Here is a 12,983-nt window from a genome sequence, read left to right on the forward strand (position 1 = left end):
CTGTGGTGGGAGGAGCAGATTCCATGTCACATAGCTCCTCCCTCCTGTCTGTGTCACCCTGTGGTGGGAGGAGCAGATTCCATGTCACATAGCTCCTCCATCCTGTCTGTGTCACCCTGTGGGGGGAGGAGCAGATTCCATGTCACATAGCTCCTCCCTCCTGTCTGTGTCACCCTGTGGTGGGAGGAGCAGATTCCATGTCACATAGCTCCTCCCTCCTGTCTGTGTCACCCTGTGGTGGGCGGAGCAGATTCCATGTCACATAGCTCCTCCCTCCTGTCTGTGTCACCCTGTAGTGGGAGGAGCAGATTCCATGTCACATAGCTCCTCCCTCCTGTCTGTGTCACCCTGTGGTGGGAGGAGCAGATTCCATGTCACATAGCTCCTCCTCCTATCTGTGTCACCCTGTGGTGGGAGGAGCAGATTCCATGTCACATAGCTCCTCCTCCTATCTGTGTCACCCTGTGGTGGGAGGAGCAGATTCCATGTCACATAGCACCTCCCTCCTGTCTGTGTCACCCTGTGGTGGGAGGAGCAGATTCCATGTCACATAGCCCCTCCCTCCTGTCTGTGTCACCCTGTGGTGGGAGGAGCAGATTCCATGTCACATAGCTCCTCGTCCTATCTGTGTCACCCTGTGGTGGGAGGAGCAGATTCCATGTCACATAGCACCTCCCTCCTGTCTGTGTCACCCTGTGGTGGGAGGAGCAGATTCCATGTCACATAGCTCCTCCCTCCTGTCTGTGTCACCCTGTGGTGGGAGGAGCAGATTCCATGTCACATAGCTATTGACAATCTCAGACAACACTTGTTCAGCGGCTGTACCTTGTTACTTCTATGACATCACACATGTTCCAGACACACAGACACGGTATATCATAAGCTCAGAACAATCCATTGAGAAATGTCACTGAGTACAGGTATGATAGCTACGGATTCTTATACGCAATGTGTAGTTATTCAGACAGCCCTGTCCTTCCTTCAGTGACCCTGGGAGATCACACGGCTGCTCTACAAATGGCTGCTCTGTTTTCCTCTGCGGGTTACGTAAGTTCCCCTCCGGCTTCTCGTCTGAGCGCAGCTAATGTTACAGCATGTTACAGAACCAGCTCGCCCTGACCTCAATACTGGAGGAGAAGAGAGATGAGCGCTGGGAACTGAACACCAGTACAATACACGGTACTCCACCTCCAGACAGTGCACCGTATAATGGTAGTATCTATACACTGATAATAATCACACCGTATAATGGTAGTATCTATACACTGATAATAATCACACCGTATAATGGTAATATCTATACACTGATAATAATCACACTGTATAATGGTAGTATCTATACACTGATAATAATCACACTGTATAATGATAGTATCTATACACTGATAATAATCACATGTATAATGGTAGTATCTATACACTGATAATAATCACACCGTATAATGGTAGTATCTATACACTGATAATAATCACACTGTATAATGGTAGTATCTATACACTGATAATAATCACACTGTATAATGGTAGTATCTATACACTGATAATAATCACACTGTATAATGGTAGTATCTATACACTGATAATAATCACACCGTATAATGATATTATCTATACACTGATAATAATCACACCGTATAATGATATTATCTATACACTGATAATAATCACACCGTATAATGGTAATATCTATACACTGATAATAATCACACTGTATAATGGTAGTATCTATACACTGATAATAATTACACTGTATAATGGCAGTATCTATACACTGATAATAATCACACCGTATAATGGTAGTATCTATACACTGATAGTAATCACATCGTATAATGGTAGTATCTATACACTGATAATAATCACACTGTATAATAGTAGTATCTATATACTGATAATAATCACACCGTATAATGGTAGTATCTATACACTGATAATAATCACACTGTATAATGATAGTATCTATACAATGATAATAATCACACTGTATAATGGCAGTATCTATACACTGATAATAATCACACCGTATAATGGTAGTATCTATACACTGATAGTAATCACACTGTATAATGGTAGTATCTATACACTGATAGTAATCACACCGTATAATGGTAGTATCTATACACTGATAATAATCACACCGTATAATGGTAGTATCTTTACACTGATAATAATCACACCGTATAATGGTAGTATCTATACACTGATAATAATCACACCGTATAATGGTAGTATCTATACACTGATAATAATCACACCGTATAATGGTAGTATCTATACACTGATAATAATCACACCGTATAATGATAGTATCTATACACTGATAATAATCACACTGTATAATGATAGTATCTATACACTGATAATAATCACACCGTATAATGGTAGTATCTATACACTGATAATAATCACACCGTATAATGGTAGTATCTATATACTGATAATAATCACACCGTATAATGGTAGTATCTATACACTGATAATAATCACATGTATAATGGTAGTATCTATACACTGATAATAATCACACCGTATAATGGTAGTATCTATACACTGATAATAATCACACTGTATAATGGTAGTATCTATACACTGATAATAATCACACCGTATAATGGTAGTATCTATACACTGATAATAATCACACCGTATAATGGTAGTATCTATACACTGATAATAATCACACCGTATAATGGTAGTATCTATACACTGATAATAATCACACCGTATAATGGTAGTATCTATACACTGATAAGAATCACACCGTATAATGGTAGTATCTATACACTGATAATAATCACACCGTATAATGGTAGTATCTATACACTGATAATAATCACACTGTATAATGGTAGTATCTATACACTGATAGTAATCACACTGTATAATGGTAGTATCTATACACTGATAGTAATCACACTGTATAATGGTAGAATCTATACACTGATAATAATCACACCGTATAATGGTAGTATCTATACACTGATAATAATCACACTGTATAATGGTAGTATCTATACACTGATAATAATCACACCGTATAATGGTAGTATCTATACACTGATAATAATCACACTGTATAATGGTAGTATCTATACACTGATAATAATCACACCGTATAATGGTAGTATCTATACACTGATAGTAATCACACTGTATAATGGTAGTATCTATACACTGATAATAATCACACCGTATAATGGTAGTATCTATACACTGATAATAATCACACTGTATAATGGTAGTATCTATACACTGATAGTAATCACACTGTATAATGGTAGTATCTATACACTGATAATAATCACACCGTATAATGGTAGTATCTATACACTGATAATAATCACACTGTATAATGGTAGTATCTATACACTGATAATAATCACACTGTATAATGGTAGTATCTATACACTGATAATAATCACATGTATAATGGTAGTATCTATACACTGATAATAATCACACCGTATAATGGTAGTATCTATACACTGATAATAATCACACTGTATAATGGTAGTATCTATACACTGATAAGAATCACACCGTATAATGGTAGTATCTATACACTGATAATAATCACACCGTATAATGGTAGTATCTATACACTGATAGTAATCACACTGTATAATGGTAGTATCTATACACTGATAGTAATCACACCGTATAATGGTAGTATCTATACACTGATAATAATCACACTGTATAATGGTAGTATCTATACACTGATAGTAATCACACTGTATAATGGTAGAATCTATACACTGATAATAATCACACCGTATAATGGTAGTATCTATACACTGATAATAATCACACTGTATAATGATAGTATCTATACACTGATAATAATCACACCGTATAATGGTAGTATCTATACACTGATAATAATCACACTGTATAATGGTAGTATCTATACACTGATAATAATCACACCGTATAATGGTAGTATCATACACTGATAGTAATCACACTGTATAATGGTAGTATCTATACACTGATAATAATCACACCGTATAATGGTAATATCTATACACTGATAATAATCACACTGTATAATGGTAGTATCTATACACTGATAATAATCACACAGTATAATGGTAGTATCTATACACTGATAATAATCACATTGTATAATGGTAGTATCTATACACTGATAATAATCACACCGTATAATGGTAGTATCTATACACTGATAATAATCACACTGTATAATGGTAGTATCTATACACTGATAATAATCACACCGTATAATGGTAGTATCTATACACTGATAATAATCACACCGTATAATGGTAGTATCTATACACTGATAATAATCACACTGTATAATGGTAGTATCTATACACTGATAATAATCACACTGTATAATGGTAGTATCTATACACTGATAATAATCACACCGTATAATGGTAGTATCTATACACTGATAATAATCACACCGTATAATGGTAGTATCTATACACTGATAGTAATCACACCGTATAATGGTAGTATCTATACACTGATAATAATTACACTGTATAATGGTAGTATCTATACACTGATAATAATCACACGTATAATGATAGTATCTATACACTGATAATAATCACACTGTATAATGGTAGTATCTATACACTGATAATAATCACACCGTATAATGGTAGTATCTATACACTGATAATAATCACACCGTATAATGATAGTATCTATACACTGATGATAATCACACCGTATAATGGTAATATCTATACACTGATAATAATCACACCGTATAATGGTAGTATCTATACACTGACAATATTCACACCGTATAATGGTAGTATCTATACACTGATAATAATCACACCGTATAATGGTAGTATCTATACACTGATAATAATCACACTGTATAATGGTAGTATCTATACACTGATAATAATCACACCGTATAATGGTAGTATCTATACACTGATGATAATCACACCGTATAATGGTAGTATCTATACACTGATAATAATCACACTGTATAATGGTAGTATCTATACACTGATAATAATCACACGTATAATGATAGTATCTATACACTGATAATAATCACACTGTATAATGGTAGTATCTATACACTGATAATAATCACACCGTATAATGGTAGTATCTATACACTGATAATAATCACACTGTATAATGATAGTATCTATACACTGATGATAATCACACCGTATAATGGTAATATCTATACACTGATAATAATCACACCGTATAATGGTAGTATCTATACACTGACAATATTCACACCGTATAATGGTAGTATCTATACACTGATAATAATCACACCGTATAATGGTAGTATCTATACACTGATAATAATCACACCGTATAATGGTAGTATCTATACACTGATAATAATCACACCGTATAATGGTAGTATCTATACACTGATAATAATCACATAGTATAATGGTAGTATCTATACACTGATAATAATCACACCGTATAATGGTAGTATCTATACACTGATAATAATCACACTGTATAATAGTAGTATCTATACACTGATAATAATCACACTGTATAATGATAGTATCTATACACTGATAATAATCACACCGTATAATGGTAGTATCTATACACTGATAATAATCACACCGTATAATGGTAGTATCTATACACTGATAATAATCACACCGTATAATGGTAATATCTATACACTGATAATAATCACACTGTATAATAGTAGTATCTATACACTGATAATAATCACACTGTATAATGGTAGTATCTATACACTGATAATAATCACACCGTATAATGGTGATATCTATACACTGATAATAATCACACTGTATAATGGTAGTATCTATACACTGATAATAATCACACTGCACTGTATAATGATAAAGAGACAGTACTATTTTTCTGTGCAGGAATTAGGCATTTAAAAAAAAAAAAAAAAACTAATGCAAAGCTTCTACTGTTTAGGTAAGTATTACAATAAGCGTATTTTAGTGTATGAACAATATTTTGTCGCACAGTGGGAAACTGTAATTGCACCTGTTTTTTCCAAAAACATTTTGCAATTTTTCAGCAGTTTATTCAGTAAGTGTGCAATAAACCTATTTTAGTGCATCACCAGGAAGCAGCATATATATTTTGGTCGCAGAGGTTGCTATGTTGTGCTTTTTTCCGAAAAATCAGTTGCAAAGCTTCTACAGTTTATAAATGTACAGATAATATATTTCACAGCATCACCGTCAGTGTATATATTAGCTGCAGTTTTGTAAACAACTATTGAAAATTTTATTACAAAAATTTTATTTGGCACAAACTAGTGTACCTACCGTAACCTGACATATTGGTTTGTGTCACAGTTACTGCATGTCATAATAGTGGACTAACAAGCTGTGTCAGATCTCAGGCAAGCTCGGGTGTTGGAAGTGGTATTGTGGTCCCATGTGGTTAGCTGTATTGGACTTTGTCCAAATGCTATTTTTCTTTTTTCTAAAACATTAGTGAAAATGATCTTCCAGAAATGCATTTACCACAGTCACGTGCATTACCCCTAACGCACATTGTATTGAACTCTGTCCAAGTGTTAATTTTTTCCCAAAAATAGTAATGAAAATTGTCTTCCAAAAACTCCATTTACCAGAGTTTTGTACCTGACCCGTAATATACTGTGGTGGACTCAAATTCAATCAAACTGTCTAGATGTGCGAACAAGACCATCCTTCTCCTCCCCATGTCAGTATAACAGTCTGACCAAATTGTCATCACCGTCAACATCATCAGCCACTGTTTCTCCTGCGCCTCCTCTGCTCCGTTGTCAGTCATCCATAAAAGAATGTGTGGTCTCGGAAGCAGTAATCCACTTGTGTGCAAACTGAACTCCCACCTGGCCAAGTTGCTGGCACTGACGTACCTCTTAGCGGATTCCACTGGAACTGATGATGAAAATACCGTAATTATTTCCTTTAAAAAAAATAAAAATTCCATCTCAGCCGTGTACTGTCGTGGTCCACATGGTTCACTCCTCCCCCCCCCCCCTGTCACCAGGCAGTTTTTTGTAAAATGTTTAGTAGGCTGTTATTGGGGAAAATAATTCCTGTAGCCCCACGTAACATCACAATATCAGAAACAGCTGCTCTGACAGAATTGAAATTTAATAATGATATTGCAAAAAAGCTAGCTGACAAAAAAATTACAAATAAAAAAATGAAAAATCATATTACATGGAAAGGCAATTCGACAATTATCTGATATTGATACCTATGCACCTGTAAGTCTGTACAGGCAGATCCGGTATTAGTAGCATGAAAGTTTTTTTTGCAGAGGGCAGATAAAAGTGACCAGTGCATCGGCTTTGTCTGTGAAGGATTGCAGTTTGTTTTGAATAGCAATGCATTTTGGGGTATGGCGATGGGAACAGCTGGATGTACCTGTACTACAATATACAAAATCACTATATTAAATAATAAAATATTGGAGAAGATTTATAGATTATATGGTTGTGGTCTTGTCAGGTACAAAAGAGCAATTTGATGAATGTATTAATTATATAAATGAAAATCATCTTAATACGTTGAATACATATTGAATACCATGTTTTCTGTGGAATAGATGTTACGTAATGTCACGTGATATTACGTGAGAGGGGATATAATGAAAACTTTAGTAGGTAAAGCATTTTTTATGGTAGCAAATCAGGATCTACGATTATTATTATATGGTATTCATAATGGTAGGAATAATTCCAAGTATGTTTTTTTTTTTGTATAAGGCGTACCAAATTTTTCATACAAAGTTTGCATAATGGCTGTGCTTCATTGTACAATCATAACTGTGAAGGAGCAGGTCTTTTTTGGTTTTCCCTTATCTCTCTTTCAGCCATATTATTCCCCTTTTCAGCTGCACAGCTTGTAGCTGGCCAGCTAAGACCTGTCCTAGGTTGCTAATATAGCTTGTGTGTTTATACAGCTAGACCTGCCAATAACCTTAACACAGTTCCTATGTTTACAAGTTAAAGACAAAAGCAGAGTTATTTACTGTGACTTAATGTTTGGATGCCATATAACTGTTATATATATTGTCTTCACAGAAGCAGAAAAGATAATATGCCTTTAAGATTCATTATATAATGTAAAATAAGCTCAATGACACAGCAGAAACAACAGAAAGCATAGAGTTAAACTGTTGTTGCTGGGCAGGAGTCTTGACCAATCCTAGCCAGCCTCACACAGCCCAGGAGTTTTGACCAATTACAGCCAGCCTCACACACAGCTTGTGTGGGAAATTCCCCTAGCAGGAGCTGCTGAAATCATTATTCATCAAAGAGAGGAGCTGAACAGACACACACTCCACTAAGAGCAGAGAGGCCAAAATAGGTATTTAAAACAGTTATATAAGTTCCTATTGTTAATATAGTGATTAGAACTGTATACTGAACTGGTTATATGTATGTTTACTTACAGTTCCACCATACAAACAAACTACTGAGCCATACAATAATACAATCCAAAATTGCATACAAATGCGAACTGCTCATACTAGATCATAAGCAATTATATAGCGCAAATTGCAAACCAAGTAGAGCAAGTGAACTATTGGTTAACCTCAGATATACCTCTCAGAGAGATCATAAAGTGCCTAAATAACTTAAAGTGAGAGTACAGATACTGAAGAGAGAAATATATCCACCATTTTATGTTGAATGACAAGATTGAACAGTTGAACCACCATCTTATGCATTATCGCCATTTTATGAAACTTTATTCAACACCTGTTTTGCACATGGACTATCTGCTGCGGAGGTGGCAGTGTTATATATGAAGAAAAGTTGAAGTTAATAAAGAAGTTATTTCAAGCATTTGGTGTGCTCTTTAAAAATACTGCTTCCATAGAACGGCGCTAGAGGAATTACAGAGTAACAGACAGTCTGGTTAGACTAAAAGTCAGAGATATCAAAATTCTTCTAATGCCACAGCGCAAAAGGCACTATATAGTGCTGCGCCTGCGACAGTGAAACTATTGGGGCGAAGCAATAGCGCTCCTCAACTTACACAGTAAAGAGTGCATTAGAGCAGCGGAGCGCTGGCTTATGCCGCCGCGCAGCAACTGTTCCTTGAGTGAGCAAGCAAAAACACCTCAGCGGAGCTACCATAGAGGCCATAGAACGTGTGCATTAGTCAAACTGCAGAAAGAGTGCCAACCCTCCTGCGATCCCTAGAGAGAGAAAGAAACACATGGTGGGAGGCCAAAGTCCAGAGCTAGAGTGCCCGCACCGCTATCCACGGAGAGATCACGTACTGCAGCCAGCTAGTTTCCCACCACTAAGACCAAAGCCTGCAGCAGCGTATCCGAGCCAGTGCATCGCAAGTCTGCACAGAGCATCGCAAGTCTGCACAGAGCATCGCAAGTCTGCACAGAGCATCGCAAGTCTGCACAGAGCATCACAAGTCATCGCAGAGCATCGCAAGTCAGCGCAGAGCATCGCATCACAGCAAGAAAAGACACGTCTCCTTTAAGACTGACATTTGTTCCTGCTCTTCAGAATAAGGTCAGAGCTTTCCTTTTATTACTTATTATTGTACATAGGTTTTGGCATGAAGAGACATTTTCGTGTTCAGGAATAAAAGACAAAGGACAGTTTGTAATACACGGACTCTATTGCATTTAAAGTGAAAGTGATTTATTGCCTGCATCTATTGCTATTGCTTTTAGAGTGAAAGTCATTTATTTCTGTATTTATCAATATTGCCTTTAAAGTGAAAGCTCCTTTAATATTCTTATTGATTGTTATAGCATTTAAAGTAAAATCTCTGAGCCTAGTATTACCATGTCACTATTAGAGGATACAAAGATAGATAGAGTAGAGGGGTAAGAGCAAGAGAACCTGTCCGAGTTAGAAGAGTCTGATGCAGCATTAGTCTTGCCTCAAACAAATCTAGTACAAACAAGTGAACTAAGACGTTCATCACGTGCCAGAAAACCAACCCCAAAGATGCTGGAAAATCTGGAGCAAGAAGCAGCATTAAAGGAGAAAAAGTTTGCCCAAATGTATGATAAGTGGAAATTATACATTAGAGGCATTCGTGGAAAGCTAAAACAAGGAAGTATAAAAAGGAACTTGAGTGATATGGTAGAGACGGTAGAAGAATCTGAATCAGAGCTTATGGCAGCATATGTCAACAACACCTTCCCAGGATATTGTAAGGAACATGGACACATGTACTGCGGTCACTAAAGATTTAGTAAAGCTCATAAGAGAACTTTCATCTGCAGCTAACTATGATGAAGTTAAAGCAAGAAGTAGAATGAGTGAGCTTTTTATGAGAGACTATGCTAGGTCCTTAGGTGGAACCACAATCTCAAATGTAACTTCCTTTGCTAGCAGAAGTACTTCAGGCAAAAGAAAGGAATTAGCTGAACTTGCTGTCAAGAGAGCAGAAATTGAGATGGAAGCTGCCATTGAGGCACAGCGCTGTCAAATGGAAGCACAGCGCCATCAAATGGAAGCTGAAATGGAGGCACAGCGCCATCAAATAGAAGCTTAAATGGAAGCACAGCGCCAACAGATGAAAAGTCTGGAAAGGCAGAAAGAAGTTAAGATAATAGAAGCCAGACTCAGAGTACACGAAGAGGATATGAATCAGAGTAGTCATAGGTTCAAATCTGTACTAAGTGAAGAGGCAGACTTCTACTTTCCTACATACTCCCAGGAGAATGGAAGGAAATCTCCAGCACTTAGTGAGGAAATAAGTCATTAGCCTTTCATCCCTGCTCAGAAAGACAAAGAGAGGCCTAGTCCGGTGTCAGGAAAAGGGTGTGTGAATTTACTCTCTATCTCTACCAGAAAGGATAAAGAAAGGAACTCACCTAATTCAGAACAAAGTGAGAAAATAGAACCGGATGATTCTATTCCTAGATGTCACGGCAATGCTCAGGAGAGTGTTTAAACCATTGTCCCAGCAAGACAACAGAGAACAGTCCTAGCTAGACTTCCCGTTCTGGAACCTACTGTATTTTCAGGAGACGTACTGAAGTTCATAGAGTGGAAGGCAAGTTTTGAGATGATGTGAGCATCATTGCTTCAGTCCAGTTGACAAGTTATTCTACCTTCAGAGATATGTTGGTAGAGAAGCCAAGGAAAATCTTGAAGGTAACTTCTATAGAAAAGACGAAGAAGCCTACAAGCAAGCTTGGGGAAAATTGAATGCAAGATATGGTCATCCTTTCTTAGTACAAAGAGCCTTTAGAGAGAAACTGAATAACTGGCCTAAAATAGGTCCTAAAGAACACTTCAAACTCCAAAAGTATGGTGACTTCCTACAATTATACAGCAATGCCATCCCACATGTTCAAGGACTGAAAGTACTGAACAATTATCTAGAAAACCAGAGGATGCTAGCCAAGCTACCTGAAGAAGTGGCTTCTAGATGGAATCGCAATGTGACTGAACAGTTAGATCTAGGCAAGAATTTCCCAAGTTTTAAAGAGTTCTCTGAGTTCATCAATAAGGAAACACGTATAGCATATATTCCAGTAACATCATCTTACGTCTTAAAATCCTTTGAAGAAAGGCCTTCAAGAGAGATAAAACGTGCAAGAGCAACTAGCTTTGCAACCACCACAGCAGCTAAAGGTCCAGATACATACGAGATCAAGTTCAAAGTTACTACTGGGATCAATAGAGAGACAGAAGTGACAAATCTTCAGACTACCTTCAAGTGCATATTCTGTGGAGAGAACCACTCCATACACAAGTGCCAATTAAAGGAGAAGTCCCCAGAAGAAAAGAAGAAATTTATACTTGATAACCAACTGTGTTTTGGATGTCTAAGAAAAGGCCATGTTAGGCTACTTTCACACTCTCGTTTGGTGCGGATCCGTCATGGATCTGCACAAGCGCTTCTGTTCAGATAATACAACCGCATGCATCCGTTCAGAACGGATCCGTTTGTATTATCTGTAACATAGCCAAAACGGATCCGTCTTGAACACCATTGCAAGTCAATGGGGGACGGATCCGTTTTCTATTGTGTCAGTGAAAACGGATCCGTCCCCATTGACTTACATTGTGTGTCAGGACGGATCCGTTTGCCTCTGCATCGTCAGGCAGACACCAAAACGCTGCAAGCAGAGTTTTGGTGTCCGCCTCTAGAGAGGAATGGAGGCGAAATGGAGGCAAACTGATGCATTCTGAACGGATCCTTATCCATTCAGAATGCATTAGGGCAAAACTGATCAGTTTTGGACGAAAACCAAAACGCCAGTGTGAAGGTAGCCCTACTAAGAAGTGTAAGAAAAAGGCCACAAGCAGCATTTTCAAAGGACGCCATCCTACACCATTACATGAAGAACCTCCAGCTTATACAAAAGACGATATACCTCTAGATCGAGATCGCATACATACCTGTGAAACAGCCAATAAATGGGAGCACCTATCTGTCATATCTCATGAAATGTCCCCGCTGAAGGAGTTTGGTGTTGGACTGTTGATAGGTTACTACTGTCCTGAAGCCTTGGTACCACAAAAGGTAATCACAGGAGGAAAGGGTGAACCCTACGCTGTTCAAACTGATCTAGGATGGGGTGTTGTTGGAGAAAAACAGCAGATCGCAAACTCAAGACAGGATTGTGTCATCGAATATCTGTCCAAGAGTTACCAACCGGTAAGTCCAGCAAAAGTAATCGAGATCCTTGAATCCGACTTTGCAGACAAGTTCTAAAAAAAAGGGTGTATCCCAAGAAACCATAAAGTTCGTACACACTCTAGAAGAAAGTATTCAGCCCTAGCAAGATTGAAATGTTTGAAGAAAAGGATGAGAAGAGATCCCAAACTCAAGAATGATTATTTGAAATTCATTGAAGGTATCCTTGAAGAAGGACATGCAGAGAAAGTTAATAACCAACCTAAAGAAGAAGTGTGGTACATCCCACATCAAGGTGTTTACCACTCAAAGAAACTATAAGATTAGAGTAGTATTTGATTGCTCAGCAAAGTATGATGGTGTTGCATTGAACGATCA

The 12,983-nt window shown here is 37.3% G+C and overlaps 1 protein-coding gene across 3 annotated transcripts in view; it reads left to right on the forward strand.

The window, feature by feature from the left end:
• Positions 1-806: 806 nt before the first annotated feature.
• The window catches only part of LOC120986450 (nuclear factor interleukin-3-regulated protein-like), a 30,115-nt gene continuing 17,938 nt past the window's right edge, over positions 807-12,983 (forward strand). For 2 of the 3 annotated variants that reach the window (XM_040415037.1, XM_040415036.1), the window contains exon 1: positions 1,114-1,212. The gene's annotated coding sequence lies outside the window, so the exon portion shown is untranslated. Of the gene's footprint in view, positions 872-1,113; positions 1,213-12,983 lie in introns of those variants that run through there. The other variant, XM_040415035.1, reaches the window with a different exon arrangement.

This window comes from Bufo bufo, chromosome 1, assembly GCF_905171765.1.
Source record: "Bufo bufo chromosome 1, aBufBuf1.1, whole genome shotgun sequence".
NCBI lineage: Eukaryota > Metazoa > Chordata > Amphibia > Anura > Bufonidae > Bufo > Bufo bufo.